The sequence below is a fragment of the Mustela lutreola genome, chromosome 2 (genome assembly GCF_030435805.1).
Source record: "Mustela lutreola isolate mMusLut2 chromosome 2, mMusLut2.pri, whole genome shotgun sequence".
Taxonomy (NCBI): Eukaryota; Metazoa; Chordata; class Mammalia; order Carnivora; family Mustelidae; genus Mustela; species Mustela lutreola.
Window position 1 is genome coordinate 8,136,513 of NC_081291.1, and position 22,766 is coordinate 8,159,278.

Below are 22,766 nucleotides of genomic sequence, written 5' to 3' on the forward strand. Positions count from 1 at the left end.
CTGCTCCCCCTGCTTGTGCTTTCTCTGTTAACTAAATAAATAAAATATTTTTTAAAATCTTTTTAAAAAAGATTTTATTTATTTATTTGACACAGAGAGAGAGACAGTGAGAGAGGGAACACAGGCAGGGAGAGTAGAAGAGGAAGAAGCAGACTCTCCGCCTGGCAGGGAGCCCGATGGGGGGGGGCTCAATCCCAGGATCCTGGGGTCATGACCTGAGCCGAAGGCCAATGCTTAATGACTGAGCCACTCAGGCGCCCCAATAAATAAAACCTTTGAAAAAAATTCTTTGAAAAAGACTTAGACCGCACTAGAAACCAACTGCTTCTGTCATAGTCAAAGCATACAACACTGGATTGTTTAATTATCTGCATATTGATGTCAATTTTTTAACTTAAGTAAAGTTGACAGACAGTGTTATGGTAGTGGATATTAGGTGTACAACGTAGTGATTCGACAATCGTGTACATTACAATTCCACGATCCTACACAATGCTCACCACGGTAACGGTACGTACCATCTGTCACCACACAAGGTCATCACAGTATTATTGGCTGTTCCCTATGTTGTACTTTTTAATCTCCATGACTTATTTATTTTGTAACTAGAAGTTTGTACCTCTTTTTTTTTTTTTTTAAAGTGAACTCTCTGCCCCTTGTGGGGTTTGAACTCATGACCTCAAGATCAGGAGTTGCACACTTATCAACTGAGCCAGCCAGGCCTAAGTTTGTACTTCTTTATTTTATTTATTTTTTTTAAAAGATTTTATTTATTTATTTGACACAGAGAGAAGTCACAAGTAGGCAGATAGGCAGGCAGAGATAGAGGGGGAAGCAGGCTCCTCGCTGAGCTGAGAGCCTGATGCAGGGCTTGATCCCAGGACCCTGAGATCATGACCTGAGCGGAAGGCAGAGACTTAAGGAACTGAGCCATCCAGGTGCCCTGGTTTCTGTTTTTTTGTTTGTTTGTTTGTTCATTTGTTTTCAACATTCCACATATGAATGAAATCAAATGGTATTTCTCTTTCTCTGACTTAATTCACTTAGCATGATACCCCCAAGTCCATCCATGTTGTCGCAAATGGCCAGATATTATTTTTTATGGCTAATGTTCATATATGCATATGTGCCTACATAATCGCCATGCCACACCTTCTTTATTCATTCATATGTTGATGAACACTTGGTTGCTTCCATATCTTGGCTACTGTAAATAAAGCTGCAATAACCGGAGGGGGCCAGATAGTTTGTGTTTCATTTTCTTTGGGCAAATACCCCGTAGTAGAATTACTGGGGTACATGGTAAATTCTATTTATTTTTTAAGATTTTATTTATTTGACAGACAGAGATCACAAGTAGGCAGAGAGGCAGGCAGAGAGAGAGGGGGAGGCTCCCTGCCGAGCACATATCCCCATGCAGGGTTTGATCCCAGGACCCTGAGATCATGACCTGAGCTGAAGGCAGAGGCTTAACACACTGAGCCACCCAGGCGCCCTCTCATCGTGGTTTTGATCTGCATTTCCCTGATGATGAGTGCCGTTGGGCATCTTCTCATGTGTCTGATGGCCATCTGTATGTCTTCTTTGGAAAAATGTCTATTCTGGTCTTCTGCCCATTTTTAATAGGATCATCTGTTTTGCTAATGTTGAATTGTATAAGTTCTTTATATATTTTGGATATTATCTCCTTATCGGATATCATTTGCAGATATCTTCTCCCATTCAGTAGGTCGCCTTTTCATTTTGTTGATGGTTTCCTTCACTGTGCATATTTTTGCTTTCTCTTACTTAAGACATATCTAGAAAAATGTTGGTAAGGCTGATATCCAAGAGATTATGGTCTATGTGTTTAGGAGTTTTCTGGTTTCAGGTCTCACACTTAGGTCTTTAATCCATTTTTTTTTTAAAGATTTTATTTATTTATTTGACAGACCGAGATTACAAGTAGGCAGAGAGGCAGGCAGAGAGAGAGGAGGAAGCAGGCTCCCCACTGAGCAGAGAGTACAATGCAGGGCTCGATCCCAGGACCCCGGGATCATGACCTGAGCTGAAGGCAGAGGCTTAACCCACTGAGCCATCCAGGCGCCCCTCTTTAATCCATTTTGAGTTTATTTTTCTGCATGGTATAAGGAAGTGGTCCAATTTCATTCTTTTTGTATGTAGCTGTCCCATTTCCCCAACACTACTGAAGAGAGTATCTCTGGTCCATTACATATTCTTGAAGCTTCCTAATGGAAAATTTTATTGAGATCATTGTTGATTCTTATTCAGTTCTAGGAAATAACACAAATTCCTCACTTTCTCGGTTTCCCCCAACAGTAACCTTTTTTGTTTTTGTTTTTTTAAGTAAGTAAGCTCTATGCCCAAAGTGGGACTTGAACTCATGACCCCAAGATCAAGAGTTGCAAGCTCTACCGGCTGAGCCAGCCAGGCGCCTCCACTTTGTTTGTTTTTGTAGTAAAACACATGTGACCTGCAATTTAACATTTTAAAGTATACAGTTTAGTAGCATTATGTACATCTACACTGATGTGTGCAAACATTACCACTACCCATCTCCAGAACTTTTTCATCTTCCCAAACTGAAACTCTGTCCCCATCAAACACTAACTTCCCCACTCGCTTCCCCTGCCCCTGGTAACTGCCATTCTACTTTCTGTCTCTATTAATTTGCTTGTTCTCTGGTACCTTGTAAAAGAGGAATCATACAATACTCGTTCTTTTATGTCTAGTTTATGTCACTTGGCATAATGGCCTCAGGGTTCATCCACGTTGTAGCAGGCATCAGAATTTCCTTCCTCTTTGAGGCTGAATAATATTCCATTGTGTAGATTCATCACATTCTCTATTCATCTGTTGATGGACTCTTGGATTGCTTCCATGTCTTCTCTATTGTTAAGTAATGCTGCTCCGAACATGAGTGTGCGAATATCTGTTTGAGTCCCCAGTGGCAATCTTTTACAAAATGATGTGTAGTATCACAACCAGGAGGTAAATATATAGATTATAGATAAAGATAGAGATAAATTTCCTGCTATGTGGTTTTTTTTTTTCCAGCTTTATTGATATTTATCAGGCAGGATATTGACACAGACCACAATTCACTAATCTTATTCAGATTTTCTCAGGCTTACTTGTATCTGTTTGTTTGTGTGTATGTATTAAGTTCCATACAATTTTATCATGTGGGTTGGTTTCCATATCCACCACCACAGTCAAGATTACAAACAGTTCCAATGCCACTACTATACCTATCCCTTTAGAATCAGCCCTCCCTCCTTCCACCAACTGCTCTTCTGTCCCCATCTAGAAAAAAAGTTACCATTTCAAAAATGTTGTATAAGTGGAATCAGACATTTTGTAACCTTTTGGAATTGTCTTTTTAAATTTTTTTTGTATTCAGCGTAATTCTCTGGAGAATCATTCATTTGGTTGTTTGCATGAATCAAGGGTTCATTCCCTTTTATTGCTGATTGGAATTCTTTTTTTTTTAAGATTTTGTTTACTTATTTGACAGAGAGAGAGAGACAGTGAGAGATGGAACACAGTAGGGGCAGTGGGAGAGGGAGAAGTAGGCTTCCCACTGAGCAGCATGCCTGATATGGGACTCGATCCCAGGACCCTGCAATCATGACCTGAGTTAAAGGCAGATGCTTAACGGCTGAGCCACTCAGGCGCTCTGCTGAGTGGTATTCTGTAGTATGGATGGACCATGGTCTGTTTAATCATTCATCTGTGTGAAGGACTCTTGGGCTGCTGCCAGTTTTTGTCTATTAGGTATAAAGCTACTATGAGCATTAATGCACAGTTTCTGTGTGAACATGTTTTTATTTCTTCAGGATAAATGCCAGGAGTGCAATTACTGGGTTGTGTGATACTTGTCTGTTTAGTTTCTTCTGAAACTTCCAAATTGTTCTCCAGACAAGCTGCATCATTTTATATCTCCACCTGCAATAAGGCCCATGTGTATTCTGATGTACTCCAGTTCTTCCACATGCTCACCAGCATTTGGTCTCGTCATTATTTCTCATTTTAGTCATTCTGATAGGTGGTAGTGATTTCTCTGCGTGGTTTTAATTTACGTTTCCTTAATGGCTAAGATACTAACTAAATATCTTTTCAAGTGCTTATTTGCCAACCAGATATCCTATGGGGTGAAATGTCTCAGTATTTCAAACCTAGCCCAAATTTTATGTGATGTATACATATGATATTCATATGTACACATATGTAAAGTTGCTTACATTTGATGGAAGCCCAAAGTACAAGAATTCAAAGAAGTTTAATAAAGTCAACCTCAAATAAAACATGTTATAGCTAAAATAAAACACCAATAAAATTCTGACAAATGTGGGTAGTTAAGTATCCGCTGGATGTGGCAGAGTTTAGTGGATGCCATGCTAGTTACTGGCTGAGTTAAAGCCACGGCTGCCTGTTAAAAGACACTGGGACACCTAGGTGGCTCAGTGGGTTAAGCCTCTGCCTTTGGCTAAGGTCATGATCTCAGTGTCCTGGGATTGAGATCTGGCTCTCTGATCAGCAGGGAGCCTGCTGACTGGCCAAGATGTGGACCTGAACCTGCATCCTCTGAGCTTGCTAAAGCCATCTGGGAGTTTTATCTTTGCTGAGTAGGGAGTGATGCCGCAAACATGTTACACATCCCCTCGCATATGCAGCATGCCCCTCCCCACACACCTCACACCATCCTTCCCACTAGGGAAGGCAGGAGAGGCAGACAAGGAAGGTGACTTGGCCAAGGACACCTGAGCTGAGGGGTGGAGCTGAACAATGGGACTAACTCTAGGCCAAGGTCATTCTCCCCAGGGCATCTGAGCTGGGGGTGTAATCGTGAGGCCTCAGGAAGCATCTTATAACCCGGGGGGATATACGGGTGATGGAGACAAACACAAAGCTCCTGTTCCAGGATGGGGTATTAGGAACGTGCAGAAAAATAAACCTGGAATGAAGGAGGGGTACTCTGCAACATCACCCGGGGTCAGAGGGAGAGGGGGCCCTGCAGGTGTCAGGAGCGTATGGGCAAAGCTCTAGAGGGGGATGTGCCAGGATGTGTTCTTCAGAACAGAGAATCAGGAGGTCCATGGTGAAGTGGAACGAGCCAGTCAGGGAGGGAGGAAAGGCCTGGTAGCCCCTGGGGATGCCTGACTTTGGGGTTTTTTTTACAAAAAAGAGAGTAAGAGAGAACTAGCAGGGGAAGCGGGAGAGGGAGAAGCAGGGTCTCGATTTCGGGACCCTGGGATCATGACCTCCACGGAAGGCAGATGCTTATCAGACTGAGCCACCCAGGAGCCCCAGCTTATCTCCTTTTAACACTATTATTCCATTGTCTGCACAGACTGCAGGTTATCTGCTCAGCTGCTGAAGGACATCTTGGCTACTTCCAAGTTTTGACAACTATGAATAAAGGTGGCATAAATATTCCCATACAGGCGTTCATGTGGACCTGTCTTCAACTCTTTAGAGTAATTATCAAGGTGTACGAATACTGGGTCATACAGAAGAGTGTTTTTTTGTTTTGTTTTGTTTTTAAAGATTTTATTTATTTATTTGACAGACAGAGACCACAAGTATGCAGAGAGGCAGGCAGAGAGAGAGAAAGGAAGGGAAGCAGGCTCCCTGCTGAGCAGAGGGCCGGACATGGGACTCCATCCCAGGACCCTGGGACCATGACCTGAGCCGAAGGCTGAGGCCCTAACCCACTGAGCCGCCCAGGCGCCCCCAGAAGAGTGTTTTTGCAAGGAACTGCCAAACTATCTTCCAAAGTAGCTGTACTATTTTCCATTCATACCAGCTGAGAATGAGAGTTCTTGCTGCTCCATACCCTCGTGGGCATTTTTTGTGTTTCCCAAGTTGGATTTACCCTGTTCTAATAGGCGTAGGGTAGCATGTCCTTGGCGCTTGGACTGGCAATTCCTCAATGGCAGTTGAACATCTTTTCACATGCTTATTTGCCATCTCTGGTTGTCTGTTCGGGTTTGCCCCATTTTTTAATGAGGTTGTTCATTTTCTTATTGTGGGAGTTTTAGGGCTTTACATTTTGGATAACAGTCTTGTTTTCAAGGTTTTATTTTATTTTATTTTATTTTATTTTATTTTTCAAGGTTTTAAGTAATCCCTACACCAAATATGCAGCTCGAGGAGTCTGAATTCACACCCTGCGATCAAGAGTCGCATGCTCTACCGACTGAGCCACCAACCTGGATATAACCTTCTATCAGAGGTGTCTTTCCAAATATTTTCTTCCACTCTGTGGCTCGTCTTCCCATTCTCTTGGTCTTTCCCTTTTATTCTTTGTTTGTGTAATATCTTACGTATTTATCTGACAGAGAAAGAGTACAAGCAGGGGGAGCGCAGCAAAGGGACAGGACAGGAAGGAGGACGAGCTCCCCGCTGAGCAGGGAGCCTGATGCGGGGCTCGATCCCAGGACCCCGGGATCATGACCTGAGCAGCTGAAGGCAGCTGCTTAACCCACTGAGTCACCCAGGCGCCTGAGCCTCTAGAGGTTTTGAGCAAAAGAGGGATGTGACAGAACTGAAAATTTAACTCCTATTAAATATCCAGTGATGGCATCTGAGAGGCAGGTTTCTAGAGCTCAAGGGAAAGGTCCAGGCAAGAGATAAACATTTGGGAACCATCAGCATGTTAATTTTTTTAATAAAACTTAAGGTGAGATTCGTATAACAAAATTAAACATTCTTTTATTTTTTATTTTATTATTTATAATTTATTTATTTATTTGACAGAGAGGCAGGCAGAGATGGGGGAGAAGCAGGCTCCCCACTGAGCAGAGAGCCCAATGTGGGGCTTGATCCCAGGTCCCTGAGGTCATGAGCTAAGTGGAAGGCAGAGGCTTAACCCACCAAGCCACCCAGGTACCTCCAAATTAAACATTTTTAAATGAACAATTCAGTGGTATTTAGGACATTCATGGTGTTGTATAAGCACTACCTCTAGTTCCAAAATATTTTCATCATCCCCAAATAAAACCCTGAACCAATTAAACAGTTACTCACTCCCCCCTGCCCCAGCTCCTGGACCATCTGCTCTCTGTCTGTACAGATTTGCCTATTCCAGGCACTTGATAGACTCACAACACGTGGCCTTGAGGGTCTGACTACCTTCACTAACCACGGCTTCAAGGCCTATCTATATCCAAAGGAATGAAGTATTAGGACTTCATTCCTTTTTGTGGCTGAATATTCCATCGAATGTGTATAGTACAGTCTATCCTTTCCTCTGTTAATGGATATTTGGACTGTTTCCAACGTTTAGCTTTTGTGAAGAGTGAAACAGCAATAAACATTTGTTTATAGGGATTTGTTCACATACTTGTTTTCTACTCCTTTGGGTTAGATACCTAGGATGTAGATGGTTTTGGAAGGTTGGCAAGACTGGAAGCTAAGGGGGTGAATGTACATCGGGGACCAAGTCGTGAGGTAGTTCATTTAAGGTCAGGTGGAAGGAACAGCTATGGAGGAGCCTGGGAAGGAACAGATGATGGGAGGGGAAGAAACCAGGAGTGTGTGGTACACCGGAAGCCAAGTGAATAGAATGTTCTAAGGAGGTAACATGTCAACTGTTGCCAACAGGTCAAGGACATTGCAGAGGAGAACGGACTCCTGCATTCAGCAATAGGCAGGTGCCTGTGACCTTGAAAACAGTCATTTCAGCTGAGTAGGAAAGGCCTGAAAAGAGCAAAGAGAAATTAGAGAAGACCTAAATAAACAGATACACCATGTTTATAGATAAGAAGATTTAGTATTGTTAAGAGAACAATTCTCCTCAAATTGGCCTACAGATTCAATGCCATCCTAATCAAAATCCCAGCAGTTTTTGGTAGAAATTGGTAAGCTGATTCTAAAATTTACACAGAAAGGCGAAGGACCTAGAATAGCTGAAACAATTTAGAAGAATAAAGTAAGAGGAGTACCTGATTTCAAAACTTATACTAAAGCTACAGCTATCAAGACAGTGTGGTCTTAGCGTAAGGGCAGACCTCTCAATCAACAGAATATGGAGTCCAGAATCAGACTTACACTTAAACGGTGAATTGATTTTTGACAGAAGTGCCAAGGTAATTCAGGGCGGAAGCAGACATTTCAGGACTGATGCTGGAACAACTAAACATTCCTGTGGACAACAATGAACTGCCATCTTACCTCAGCCATACACAGAAATTAACATAAAATGTATCACAGACCAAGTGCTGAAAGGAACAGTTTTGCTTAACCTGGGAATCCAACATCAACGTACGGTCTATGAACTTGCTCCCAACAGACATCTTGGCCTGAAAGCCAGACTCTCGCCCCTCCCTTGCCCCCATTCTCACGTCCCCCTTGTCTCACGGGCAGAGAAAGCTGCTCGCAGGCTCACCTCTCAGGTCTATTTCTTGGGTTTCTATCCATTCTACCTCCGACTTCCTCTCACTTTACCTGTGCCACTTTCGCTCTAGTGCAGGCCACTGTCCTCTCCATCCTGGGCCATGCCAATGGCCTAAAGGGACTCATTACTTCCTGTCCTCCTTCAACCCAGTCTCCACCCTGCAGCATGAGCAACTATGGGAATCTCCTGATTAAAGCCTTTTAATTGCTTCCTACTGCACTCCAGGAAAAGCTCACGAGGCCCTCCCTGCCCAACGTAACTGGTGCTTACCTCCCTCTCAGCTGAATGAGTTCTCTTCCTACATTCTTTTCTTTAGGATCTTGGCACATCCTGTTTCCTCTACCCAGTGCCCTCCTTCTCCCTGCTCCTGCTCATCCTTTGGGAGTTGGCATACACCCAGGAGTGCCCCATGTTATGATTGCATTGCGCCTAGGGCTTTCCTTCCATTGCACTTACATTTTCCTATCATGTATTAGCTGGTCAACATGGGAGACAGCCAGCTGAGCTCATGTACTACCCACACCATCAGCAGGAACACTGTCTGCTCAGTGCACCACTGGAGGCCAGGGACCACCTCTGTGTTTAGCAAGTCAAGGACACTTAACCACTACCTGAGGGAGAGATACTGAGGTTCAGACTCCACTTGCCCATCTACTGTGCATTACTCAATATTATGAGCTAAGGTTCAGAGAACTTCCAGGTGGCCTGTTTTCATGGATTCCTCTTAACCAATCTGTGGTCATGCTTGTTTCCAGTGCACAGGTGAAGAAAAGGAAAGTGTAGGTGAGTCCAGTAAATTTTCCTGGCATCACTCAGCTACTGACAATGGAGTCAGGTTTCAAATTCAGGTCTTTTCCGACTCCAGCATGAGATCTCACTGTCTACCCTCTATTGCAAGCGGCTTAGAAAGAAGCAATGAGCTGATGCTGGTATGAAATTCACTTAATTGGCAGCCAATCTATATTATTCTTTCAATAAAAAATTTGAAGTATCATGTACATAGGGGAGGAGAACATCAAGTTGCTTGGTTTGTGTATGGTTTATGTAGATGTAGACAGTGGGTATTCACTGGTGACTAGAACTGGTAACATCTTTGCCATTACATTGAGAGGAGGGAGACAGACAATCAACAGAGCATCCAGGAAATGTGAAGGAAAAGGAAGCAGTAATCAAAAGCAGTGGAGGCTTGAGGTGGTCAGCTGAGACCTGAAAATGAGTAAAAGCAGGCCTGAGAGACAGGAATAGGGACAGTCACAAGCTGTGGGCCCTGACTTTGGGGAGCACTTGCCCACTTGCAGGACTAAAGGATGTGGCACTGGAGACACTTTCAAAACACAGAGAAGCGGCCTAGAGGCTCAGGGCCTTCGTATTTAGAACAAGGCTCTGCCCCTCACTGCTTTCGCCTTTTGATTCAAACATCTTCCCAGTGACACCTTCTCTGGCTGCCCCATTTAAAATTCCCACGACTGGGGCGCCTGGGTGGCTCAGTGGGTTAAAGCCTCTGCCTTCCGCTCAGGTCATATTCTCGGGCTCCTGGGATCGAGCCACGCATAGGGCTCACTGCTTGGCCGGGAGCCTGCTTCCCCCCTCTCCACACCGCCTGCCTCTCTGCCTACTTGTGATCTGTCAAATAAAATCTTTAAAAAAAACCAAACAAACAACTAAAATTCCCACGACTGTCCATGTTTCCATCTCAACACAATATATTCTACTTATTTCTTTTGCCTCTTACTTGCTTTCCTAGCAGAGCTCGACAACGGTTAACATGGTTGCTTCGTCTATGCGGTGCCACAAGACTTGCGTCTGGGGCTTAGCAGCAGGTCAAAAAAATATTTAGCAAACGAACAGTGCTGGGTAAGTGCTAACGAAAAGGCAGCCACGATCGAGGTTCACCTGGCCTTGCCCAACAGACCCCGCCATCCCCCGACCAGAAATGAAGAAAAGCTCCCAGACCGGCCCTTGTCCCAAGAGCCACTTAGTCTCAGCCCCAGTCCAGGCTGCCTGCCTCCCGCCCTCACGCACGGCCTTCGGTCTTCACTTCCGAGTTTCAAGGACCCTCGGCCAACTCTTCCCCGCATACCCCGCCGCCATTCCGTCCCCTCCCCCAACCTCCCGTCACAGCCGCGAGAAGAACCACCACCACCACCATAGCCGCCGCAGTGGCGCCTGCTCTGCGCATGCTCCGCGGCGTGGGGACGCTGCGTGAGGACGAAGACCCCGGTGCGCATGAGCGAGACCTTCCCGGACTGAGTTGGGTGGTACATCAGGAGCGCCTGCTCCTTCTCGTCCCGCCCACGTCTCCGAAGGCCCGAGCGGACGCGCACGCGCACTGGGAGCGGAAGGGCGGGCAGGCGCGCGCACGAGGCCGGGCGGGCGGCGGAAGCGAGAGAAGCCGATTGTCGGGGGGGAGGGGAGCTGGCGGGTGCGCGCGCAGCGGGTGCGCGGGCGGCGTGGGGGGGCGGCCGAGACGGGCGGGCGCGCGCGCGAGACTTACCCTCGCTCGGCGGCGGCGGCGGCGGCGGCGGCTTCTTTGTTTCGTGAGGAGAGGCGAGACGCCCACTCTGCCCCCGGCCCCGCGCGGAGGGGCGGGGGCGGCGCCGGGAAGGCGACGGCGGCGGCGGCTCTCGGTAAGGAACGCGGGCCGCGGGGGGAGCGCGGCGCGGGGCTTGGGAGGACGGTTTGAATGGAGCCGGGGCGCCGAGGGGGGAGGGGGCCGCCGGCGCCCGGAGCGGGGCTGGGGTACGGCGGCGCCGGAGGGTCAAGAAGCCTGTCCGGCACCGCGCGCGCGGGGAAGGCCACAGCGTAGCGAGGCCGCGGCGGCTACAGCATCCGCGGGCCGTGGGGTGGGGGCCCGGGCCGCGTGGAGGCCGCGCGCGCGCTCTCGCCGGGGTCGCGGGACAAAGCTCTCCGCCTCCTCTGCGGGCTGGGGTCCCGGCCCCGGGTCGCTGTGTCGGTCGCGGCAGCAACAATAGCAAGGCGTCGGAGCTTTTCTGGCTACGTTGTAACGGGTCCGACCTGAATGTTGTCTTTTTGGGGAGGCAGCGGTGGGAGCTCAGTAGGAACCCCCCCCCAGATGAGTTCAGTGTCGCCTGGAAACGAGCCTTAGCAGTCCCTTTGGGTTAACCTACCTAACATTTTATTAAAAAAAAAAAATCACGTATTCTAGATTTTTCAAAGAAAAGTAAATAACTCCCCAATTCTTTGCAAGTGGTGACTTCAAAATGTTTGCCCTGGAGAGTCTAGAGCCAGTGGGGGAGGACGCGTAGAACTGTTTGCTGTTGAAAGCATTGTTTTGGTTTTGCATCCTTTCGCCTTCAGTTGATTTTCTAGGTTAAGGCTTTTATTTTAAAACGTGGGCTTTTAGGAGAGTGTTTTGTGCTGGTCTCACGAAGACACCAGTCTTGATCCCCCCTTCCCCCAGTGAATCCTTGGGGAAACTAGGGAATAAGTGCGAGAGCCACTTCCTAGGAATTTGAAACAAGTTTTCAGTTTCAGCTGACAGACCGGAATGGAGTTTGATTCCCTGGGCTGTCACTCACTTAGCTGTGTGACCTTGGATAAATAGCCTAATCTCTCTGAACTGCTTCGTTTCTTCCTTTGTGAAAAGGGGATAATGCCACAAATGGAGTTGGTGAAAACCTGTAAAATGGTTTCTGGCAAGTGGGAAGTACTGCTGTTATCATCAGGCCCAATCTCCTCCTTTACTGTTGAGCAAATATTTGTTGAGTCCCTACTGGGTGTTAGATGGCTTGGTGGTTGAATGGCCTAGGAGCCTCTCTAGTCTTGTAGGGGAACATATGGTAAATGTGGGAACAACTCCCCGTGGCCTATCATGTGATCCTCATTACCCTTCCTGGGAGAGGAGCACAGTGGATGCACAGGGGAGTGATGGGATTAGGGAGGTTGATGGAAGAGGGGGGCCTTTTCTCAGGATCTGGAAGGATGTCCAGGCTCGCATGTGACCACCTGGACTAGTCATTGCTGTCCACTGCTACACTCACATATCGCCTTGATCCTTTCTGTGTAGCAGTTACCCCAGTGTGTAATTACACATCCATCTTCTCTGAGGGCCAGCACAGCAGGGATCATGTCTGCTTGGTCTCCTGGAGCGTACTCTGAGTCTGGCCCATACTAGGTCCTTAGGGAGCATTTGTGGAATGAATGAAGGAGAGTCCTTGTGGGGGATGGAGTAAGTGCATGCATGAAATGCTTGGCACAGGACCGGGGTTGGGTTGTAAGCAATAAATGTTAGTTGCTTGTGTTGGTTTTTTAACTTTCCAGGCCCACGTCCCTGGGAACGAGGGTGTGGGCTGGTGATTAGTATGGGTGGTGGTGAGGACTGCTAATTCTGGAATTGGACCTCCTGAATTCACACCCAGCCTTCTAAATCCTAGATTGACCTCCAGCAAGGCATTCACCAGTAGGTTCCCCCCATTTGTGAAATAGGTATGACAGCAATGCTGCCACAGTTGTTGTAAGGGTTGAAAACATAACATGGGAAGTTGTTTAGCACACTGCAGTGCCTGGCATATAGTGAGCACTCAGTTTATTGCAGTAGTTAATGTTGTTCTTTCTGCGTATGTGTGTGTGTGTGTATGTGAATTATTTAAAGAATGCAAAACAAAATTTGAGGTCATCCTATATCCCAGGAAGTTCAGGTTTGATGTGCTCATTATATATATTTTAATTTCTTTAAAATCAATTCATATATAATGATGACAATAATAAGTGCTCCTTCCTGTGCCACATACCCTTATCATTCCTTTTGGACCCTCAGAACACTGGGAGGTAGCCCTAGACCTGATCCTTGTCTTAGCTGTTTATGGGATGTGGGAGGGATTAGGTGTGTGGGGTGAGAACAACATTCTGGTGGTGAAGAAACTGACATTTAGGGATATTTCTTCACCAAGGGCTCTCTTAAGCCTTCTGGATTCGAATCCTGGCTTTACCACTCTTGGTGCCTTAGAGAAATGGGAGATGACAGTTCCTGGCATTTAGTGAGTCTTCAGATATGTCAGCCGGTTTTGGCCTCCATCATTAGGGCTGCCATGGCACAGAGGGATCCATTCTCACTGACCATAGACAGAACACTACATGAGTGACACCCCCCACTGTCGTGCAAGAAATGGCCCAGCCTCACATTCCTCGTTTGAACAAGTGGGCATTGAGAACCTACCATGAGCCAGGCCCTGATGGGGGCTGGGGATTCAGTGGGGAACAGGCAGACAAGGGCCCTGTTCTCATTCAATCGTAGCCATCTCCTTAGTTGCAAAGGGGGACAGTTCCGTAATGGTACCCAACTATGAGGATTGTTGCAAGGTCTAAACAACAGTAACAACTGTAACGTGCTTAGAACGGCGCCTGGCACACAGTACTGAACAGTTGGTAGCTGGTGTCATTTATTAGGATTCCTACAATGTCCTGGCCATTTGAGATACAGAATATATTTTTGCTCTCCTGTGGTAATAGTTCTGTATGTTTTCAAAGTTGTAGCAAAGGAATCAGCTCTTATGTTTTGTTTCTCATAATTTAAAAATGGTAAGCTTGCACTTTCACCATAATACACTGGAAAGAAAGAAGTGTGTTTGGTGACAAGGGTTTTGGAAAATACCAAATGTTTGTTTTCCATCTCACATATTTCCTTGTAACTTGTAACATTGACTGGAACACTTAAGAGGGAATTGTAGTTTAAAAAAGACTACAGGCGCCTGGGTGGCTCAGTTGGTTATGTCTCCCCTTGGTTTCAGCTCTGGTCATGATCTCAGGGTTGTAATACTGAGCCTGGGGCTCTGCGCTCAGCAAGGAGTCTGCCTGAGATCTTCTCTCTCTCTCTCCGCACCCTCCCCCCGGCCTTCCTCCCCCAAACAAACAAGTAAAACCTTTACAAATAAATAAAAAGTTAGGGGGATGTGCAAAATTATTTCCCTACTATAAAACGGGAAGTGACAGCTGCTAGAATATTGGGGGGAAATGTCTGCGGGGAACACATCAGAGTCGCGTCTGAGGCTAAACGACCTGCCATTGCTGTCAACCTTAAGGAGATCATCCCTAGAAATATAAGGCTCATTGGTACGATTGGAGTTTTCTTTTAACTGCATGCCAATGATACTACTTTTTCATTACGTGGATTTAATGAACACGAGAAATTTGGCCTCGGATCACCTTCATGTAAGGGAAAGGCACTCGAGGGTAGTGCCAGATGTAGCTGGGTTTGCTGGGCCATTGGATTTTGTAGGGCAGAGAGAAAGGAAGGGATGCATTGATTTCCCTCTCAATTACCTTAGAGAAGGGGCTTTCTTTAGAACATAGGTAACTGTTCGCGGGGCATAAACTAGCCCAGGCCCCTTGGAAGCCTTTGGGACTAGACTGGTCCCCAGTGTTTCCCTCTGGGACTGTTACTTTGTTATAAAGGGGGCATGTCTTTATTTTGGCATGTGGATACTTGTTCCTGGGGACAGTGGGTTTTGATCAGCGTGAAGTTCACCAGCTGTGTGTGAGATGAAAGGAGGCCGGACCCCAGATTTAGTAGCAGTGGGCTTTCAAATGGCTCCTTGGGATGGTTCAAGTTCTCTTTTCTGCTGGTAAGTCATGCCCCGCTGGCTCAGGAAGCAGGTGGCTGCACGGCAGTTGCAGCCTCACCTGTTAAGGGAGGGGACGAGGTTTGATGTGGGTCACTCTGACTTGCACCAAAAGTTCCACTGAAGCAGAATGGTGGGTGCTCTTGTTGTCTGAATGGTGACGCTGAAGCCCGGGAGTCCATCTGCTGTGCGCAGCCAAGCCCGCCTCCTGGGAACGCAGCCGGGATACCCCTGCCTGTCAGAGTGCTCCGCTCTGCCTGCACTTGGCACCCTTTCAGGCTTTCCTCTGCCTTTTGATCCTCAGCCTAAATCAGATCCTCAAGCCTGGAGTCAGACAGACTTGAGGCAGGACTCTGCTTCTTGAGTGATATTGGACCAGTGACTTACCCTTCCTGAGCAGAAAACCTCATTCCCCTCTGTTCCTCCCTCCAACCCTCTCTTACCTCATAGTTTCCCGGGTTGGCACCTCTAGTCACCGATACTGAACCACGGGATGCAAGTTGGAGCTGAAATCCAGCCTTGCTGGGCTTTGCCAGATCTGGCTCCAAGGCCGGTCAGCCCCGAGGAAGGACCACCTTTCATATTTCAAAGGGCATGTGCTTGCTGAAGCCCTGTTGGTTACCTTGGTCACCATTGAGCTTTTCTTTTTCTTTCTTTCTTTTTTTTTTTTTTTTAAGATTTTATTTTATTTATTTGACAGAGAGAGAGAGAGAGGGAATATAAGCAGGGAGAGTGGGAGAGGGAGAAGCAGGCTTCCTGCCAAGCAGGGAGCCCGATGCGGGGCTCTGGGATCATGACCTGAGTCCAGGTGCGCCTGACTCCTTTCTTGCTTTTAACCTTTCATCTATTCATCAGCGTCTCCAGAGAAATCTTCTAAAACCATCATCAGACCATGTCACCGCCCTGTCCAGAACATTCCAGTGGTTTCCCCTTGCACCTAGAGTAGACTCCTGCCCTCCAGGCCTGTGATCTGCCCTCCGCAGCCGTCTCTGACTTCACCTGCTGCCACATCCCCCTTTCCTGCTCCAGTCCAGCACAGTCCCACTCCGGCGAGCTCTTTTCCTTGCTGCTCGCCTGTCCGTCATGGCTCCCATGGCTCCCATTCCGCTTCAGGTCTCTGCTCGGGTGTATCCCCTCCCTGAGACCCTCCCTGGCCGCCATGGTTGGTCCTGTCAGCTTGTTACCCCTGCTGAGTTTTTCATGGTACAAGTTCGTGGCATCTCCCCACTCCCGGCATGAGGAATACCATGTCATCTTTATTTGTGTGCTTGCCTCTGTCACTCAGTTGTCAGTTCCCCGAGGCAGGGATTTTATTGGCTTCTGCATTCCTGATACCTGGTACCCTGTTCAGCGCAGAGTTGGTTTTCAGTCAGTATTTGAGGTGGCTGGGAGGGCCTGTCGCAAGTGACACTGGGCGGTATAGGCACCATCCACCCTGTCCGCAGGTTAGGTGTCGTTCTCAGTGTTGAACAGGTGGCCGGTACCTCAGCCGACCCAGCAGTCGTAGACCTGACATCCATCCGGTGGGGCGTGACCAGCCTTAAAAAGAAGAGAATCTCTCTGCGTTAAACGGGGGGCGTGGTCAGGATAGATTTGTACAGCTGGTTGGATTTACTTGATGTGTGTTTGCTGCGTCATGTCATGACTCCAGGTCATGGTCAGAAGAGTCTGGAAAACGCCCGTGTGGTGGATAGGTGGGTCAGTGTTTGAATTCTCTCAGTGGAGACAGTGTCTTGCTGCTGGGTTAGAGCATGAACTCCCCAAGGGCAGAAAACAAGCTTGGTCGTTGTGATGGGTTCACATCTTGTGATGTGTTGTAGATGAGGAGGTCCTCTTCAGTGGGTTTCAAGTGAAGGAAAACATTTTTTAAGCGGGCAGGAGGTCTGGATTCCAGTGAATATGATGATACATGATTCCCTGGGCTAAAAATAATACAGTAAGACCCCTTATCTGTGGGGGATACGTTCCAAGACCCCCCCCCCCCCAGAGGATGCCTGAAACGTGAGTAGTACTGAAGCCTATCTATACTGTTTTTCCTATACATACATAGCTATGGTAAAATTTAATTTATACATGAGGCACAGTAAGAGATGAACAATGTGAAAATTAATAGTAGGAAACCTCATCTAAATGGAATCAGGAGGACAGAAAGAGGAGCTTTCGAGCCCTACCAGTTGTCAGTTGCAGACCCGGGACAGGAACAGACCTACTTGGAAGTCACCTTGCAGGTCACAGTACTTTATTACCCCCGCTGAGAAAGAAAGGTTTTTTCTTCTGCCCCAGCAACCGCCCAGCCAGTGAGACACTACTACAGTTTGAACTCCCTGTTTACTCCGGCGGACTTCTTGTTTATAGCAGCCCTCCTAACTTCCCCCTTTCCTTCCATAAAGGAGCATTGTTTGTTCTCTGGACTTGCCTTTGGTTTTGCCATAGTTTGCTTGTCGCAGATTATAGTTCTCTGTGACTCCTGAATGCACACGTTTTTGCAGGTGAATTAACTGACAGGTGTTTTGTTTTTTTTTTTTTTTTAAGATTTTATTTATTTATTTGACAGAGAGAGACACAGTGAGAGAGGGAACACGAGTGGGGGGGTGTGTAGGAGAGGGGAGAAGCAGGCTTCCTGCCAAGCAGGAATCCTGCCTGATGTGGGAGTCGATGTGGGACTTGATCCCAGGACCCTGGGATCATGCCCTGAGCCAAAGACAGATGCTTAACGACTGAGCCACCCAGGTGCCCCGTGTTTTTGTTTTTGTTTTTGGGTTTTTTTGAAGATTTTATTTATTGATTTGATAGAAAGTGCATGCACACACACATAGGCCAGGGACGGGGCAGAGGGAGAAGCGGACTCCTTGCTCAGGACCCGGAGATCATGACCTGAGCCAAAGGCAGATGCTTAACTGACTTGAGCCACACAGCTGCCCTGAAATTTTATTGTATTTTTTATTTTTTAAAGATTTTATTTATTTCTTGGAGAGAACAGAGTGAGCATGAGAGACCTAGAACACAAGCAAGGGGAGAGGCAGAGGGAGGGGGAGAAGCAGGCTCCCACTTAGCAGGAAGCCAAGAACCCCCGGATCATGACCTGAGCTGAAGGCAGCCGCCCAGTCCATTGACCCCCCAGGTGCCCCCTGACAATTTTATTTTTAAGGTTAACAACGACTAATAATAAATGGAACATTTATGACAATAACAGTGTAATACAAGTTGCATGGATGTTCTCTTTCTCTCTGAGAATACCTTATTGTACTGTACTTGCCCTTCTTGTGATGATGTGAGATGATAAAATGCCAGTGAGATGAGAGGAGATGAAGTTAGTGATGTAGGCGTTGTGACGTAGAGTTAAGCTACTATTGATTTTCTGGCAAAACTCAGCAGGAGGATCATCTGCTCGAGGACAAGGACTGTGTAACTGAAACTGGAAAGCGAAACCTGCCTGGGCGGGCTGGTGGGAGGAGGAACTACTGTACTTGGTAACGGACAGACTTGGCATGTCTGCATTTTAGGTAGAACCGATAAGACATTGTAATTAATTATCGTGACATGAGTTTTTTGTTTCTGAAGGGTATTCCTTTTTAAGTGTAGGGCAAGCTTTTGCCGCTTAATTATATTGCAAGGAAAATGCTTGGCAGCTGGCTTGAGCAGCCAGTGTTGGGGAAGCACTGTGTCAGGAATATGCTATTTCCGTATGTTCCCTAAGACAGCAGGTGCCTCATCTCATACGTCCTTCCAGGTTCGCGGACCAGTGTGCCAGGTCTGGTCGGGTATGGACAGTTTTCCTAGTAGAGTATTGGGGGGAACCTCGTTTTGTAGTTTTCATGTAACAAATAAGACTGGTTTTGCTGAAGGCATCCTGGCCAGCTCCTTGACTAATGTGAGTACCCTGGCGCCGCGGAACCACGGTGTGTCTGCTGATGAAACTTGTCGGGGAAGAAATTCCTCCGAGCCCAAAAAGTGAAGTCGCAGCTTTCCTGGGGCCAAACTTAAGTATAATGCTGGTTTTCAGACAAGACAAGAAAAAAACCCAAAATCAAAAACATAGTCTTAGCAAGCAGATTTTAGAAGCTCCCGATTTCCTATTAGCTGTCTGTCCTGCTTCAGTGGCTGGCCACCACCGTTCTTTTTATTTTAACTTTATTTATTATTTTTTTTTTTTTAAATTTTCATTCTGGTATAGTTAACAAGCAGTGTTGTATTAGTTTCAGGTGTCCAGTATAGTAATGTAAGAGTTAGCCCTCCCTTACCTCAGTGCTCAGTGTGGTGAGTGCGGGCTGGGGTCCCCAGCTCCTGTCCCCCGCCCCACCGGTTTGTTCCCTATAGTTCATGAGTCTGGTTTTTTTTTTTTTTTTTTTTTTTTTGGTTTGTCCCTTTTTTTTCTTTGTTCATTTGTTTTGTTTCTTAAATTCTCTTTTTTCCCCCTTTGCTCATTTGTTTCTTAAATTCCTCATTATGAGTGAGATCATACGGTTTTTGTCTTTCTCTGACTGACTTATTTCACTCAGCATAATACTCTAGATCCATCCATCCTGTTGTGGCCACTGTTGTTTGTTTTTTTTTTAATATTTATTTTTTATTTATTTGACAGAGAGAGAGATCACAAGTAGGCAGGCAGAGAGGCAGGCAGAAGGAGAGAGAGGCAGAATCAGGCTCCCTGCCCAGCAGAATCATGACCTGAGCCGAAGGCAGAGGCTTAAGCCACTGAGCCACCCAGGCGCCCCCCCACTGTTGTTTTTTATAAGAGAAAAGCAAGGGGTGGCATAAAAGAAGAAACTAGACCTACTCCTCAAGCAGTCTGGTTCCGCATTTGAACGTCAGTAGATGTTTCTATTTTAAATGATAATTTTGATGGGGTTGAAAGTAGAAAATAATGCAATCCTCACATCCTTTCATCTTTTTAATTTCCATAAAGGTACTTCTGGACATCTTTTCTGGGTATTTTATTTCCCAGGTATTTTTCTGATCTAGGTTGGTTGGTTGGTTTTAGCATTTCTTTTTTAAAGATTTTATTTTACTTATTTATTTGACAGAGAGATCACAGGTAGGCAGAGAGTCAGGCAGAGGGAGAGGGGGACACAAGTTCCCCACTGAGCAGAGAGTTCAATGTGGGGTTTGATCCCAGGACCCTGAAGCCATGAGCTGAGCGGAAGGCAGAGGCTTAACCCATCGAGTCACTCATGCACCCCTATTTTAGCATTTTTTAAAAATATGATTACAGAACTAATAGAAGATTATCATAGAAAAAATAAACACACACAAAAAACACCGGAGCTCCGTGATGTGGAAAGTGTCAGTTCCCCCTCACATACCTCCTAAGAGAGCTGCTGGCCGCTGCCAGCCACGGCTTGGCGAGCTTACTCTGAGCTGGCTTCTACTATCGGATGAACTTGCACCTGTTCTTACGGTTAGCATAGTGGGGCTTGGGTTGGGCACACCTTGCATCGATGCTCCCTCTTTCCTCTCCTGCTTCTTGGAACTTCCTCCACATCCGTGTGCATGAAGCTGCCTCATCGGGTATGGATTGTGTGGGGGTTCTGATTGTTCAGCAATTGGGGTGCTTCTCAAAGAAGTCAAGGTGATATGGCCACGTCACCTCCAGACCCCTTGGCTCTGGGAACCGGTTTTCATCTTGCAGCTTACTGAATATCTTAGCTCTCAGGTTTTTGCTTCTTGCCCCAGAGTAGTTTTACTTCCCATCACAGTCCTTTAGGCTGCCTGCCTGCATTCCCAGGCTCCATTCCTTCCTTGTGGCGCCCCCAGACACACCCGACCCATAGACTACACACTCCTCAGTTAGGCTCCCACATACACGTGCCAGTGGTTTCACTATTTTGTCCCCTCCGTCCCCCCGTCCTTCACTTTTCTCATCTGCTTAGGTGTGGCTCTCTGGTCTGGGATGGGTCTCAGTTTTGTGTTTAATGACCTTCTTTCTCCCAGCCCAGACACCAAGTGACTTGTCATAGAGGAACTTGTTGCAGGAGTCCGGTCTGAACCGTGGAAGCCCCTGAAGCCCTCAAGACCATAGGATGACCTTGGGGACCCTAGGAATTTGCTGACAATGCCAGATCCTTAGTTTACTGTGTAGGAAAGGTAGAGGTGTTCCGTGATGAGTGAAGGAGGCGGTGGGGGGGGCTGTTGTTTGCCCTCAGATCCCACCTCGCTTCTGACATTTCTGGCCAAACTTGGCAAGCCCTCCTGAGTAGGCACGTTGCTGGAGCACCATAGTGCCCCGTTCCAGACCCTCCCCAGCTCTCAAGAGGGGCAGGCCCACCCCTGCCCTTTAAGAAGGTTGACTGGCCGGGACGCCTGGGTGGCTCAGTTGGTTGGACGACTGCCTTTGGCTCAGGTCATGGTCCCGGAGTCTCGGGATCGAGTCCCACATCGGGCTCCCAGCTCCATGGGGAGTCTGCTTCGCTCTCTGACCTTCTCCTTGCTCATGCTCTCTCTCACTGTCTCTCTCTCTCAAATAAATAAAATCTTAAAAAAAAAAAAAAAAGAAGGTTGACTGGCCAAAAGGAGCTTGATGATGGATATGAACACCGCGTTTGTGGCTGTGGGATCCCAGAGGGCGAAGGATAGTTTGTAGCTCAGATCCTGCCCGCTGATTGCCTGGGCGGATCTCATCACTTGTGACCCCTGTTCTTTGCAGTGGGCCTGTGTGGCCTTCAGGCAACCTCTGTTCCTCCCCCAGCTTGGCGGAGGCGCCTTGTGCAGCCTTTACTACCCGAGTTTGCTCCTGAACGCTTCCGGACAGGAGCATCGCTTGAGGTTTGTCCTGTGGGGTAGGCTAAGTTAGGAAGCTTATTTACTACTTGTCTCTTTAAGAGAAGAGGAGCGCCTCGGGGGCTCAGTCATTTAAGCGTCTGCCTTTGGTTCAGGTTGTGATCCCAGGGTCCTAGGGTCAAGTCCCGCATGGGTTCCCTGCTCCTCAGGGAGCCTGCTTCTCCCTCTGCTTCTGCCTGCCACTGTCTCTCTCAAATAAGTAAATAAATAAATCTTTTTTTTTTTTTTTTAAAAGAGGAGGATGGAAGGACTTAATCTGCATATTGCTTCTGGGTCAGTAGTGACAAGCAGTAAGCAACTGCTCAGTAAATGTGGGGGCCCTTGGCTTTGCCAGCAGGGTTGTGTTACTTCCTGCCTATACATGCCTTGCCTGCGTTAGCTCAGGTGATGCTGGCAACACCTGAGGGAGGGATTGGTCTCATCTCCAGCCTACAGAGGAGGGGACAGGCTGGGGAAGATTAAGTCACTCATCTAGTATCATGCGGTTGGCCAGTAAGAGAGTCCAGACTCAGTGCAGGCTGCACTTCAGTGAGTTTCTTGGTGGCTTTGGCCTTGTGACTCTAACAACTTCACTGAGATGCTGAGGGGCCGGTGAGCCGTAGGGACCCCTCTGTCAGCAGGGCCCATGATAGTCTCGCTGGGAGGTGCAAGGGTGTGGGCTCAGTGAGTAAATCTCAGTCCTTGCCCCCAAATGGGCCCACAGCCCTGCTTCCCCTCTGGCTGGGTCATCTTCCCTGTTTCTTCTGTCACTGATTGTATCCTCAGCAGTTGTAAATCGCAAGGAGGCAGGAGCAAGTCACACTCCCTCTGGATTTTAAAATATCTCTTTCCTTCCTCTTATCTCCATGACCCTGAGATAGTAAAGGAAAACTGGTTTCCTCCGCGGACACCAGATGTGTGGGTTTTCCACCCGGGGCAAGTTTCTGCAGATACCTGCTGGGTGTCCTACACGTCAGTTCTGATGCTAATTACCTAGAGCTAGTGCAGACCCAGAGGTAAAAGGCTCAGTC

General features: G+C 47.3%; 1 protein-coding gene across 4 annotated transcripts in view; it reads left to right on the forward strand.

The window, feature by feature from the left end:
* The first annotated feature begins 10,902 nt into the window (after nucleotides 1-10,902).
* The window catches only part of SMARCA4 (SWI/SNF related, matrix associated, actin dependent regulator of chromatin, subfamily a, member 4), an 87,348-nt gene continuing 75,484 nt past the window's right edge, over nucleotides 10,903-22,766 (forward strand). For all 4 annotated transcript variants that reach the window (XM_059159998.1, XM_059159999.1, XM_059160000.1 and 1 more), the window contains exon 1: nucleotides 10,903-11,028. The gene's annotated coding sequence lies outside the window, so the exon portion shown is untranslated. The remainder of the gene's footprint in view (nucleotides 11,029-22,766) is intronic.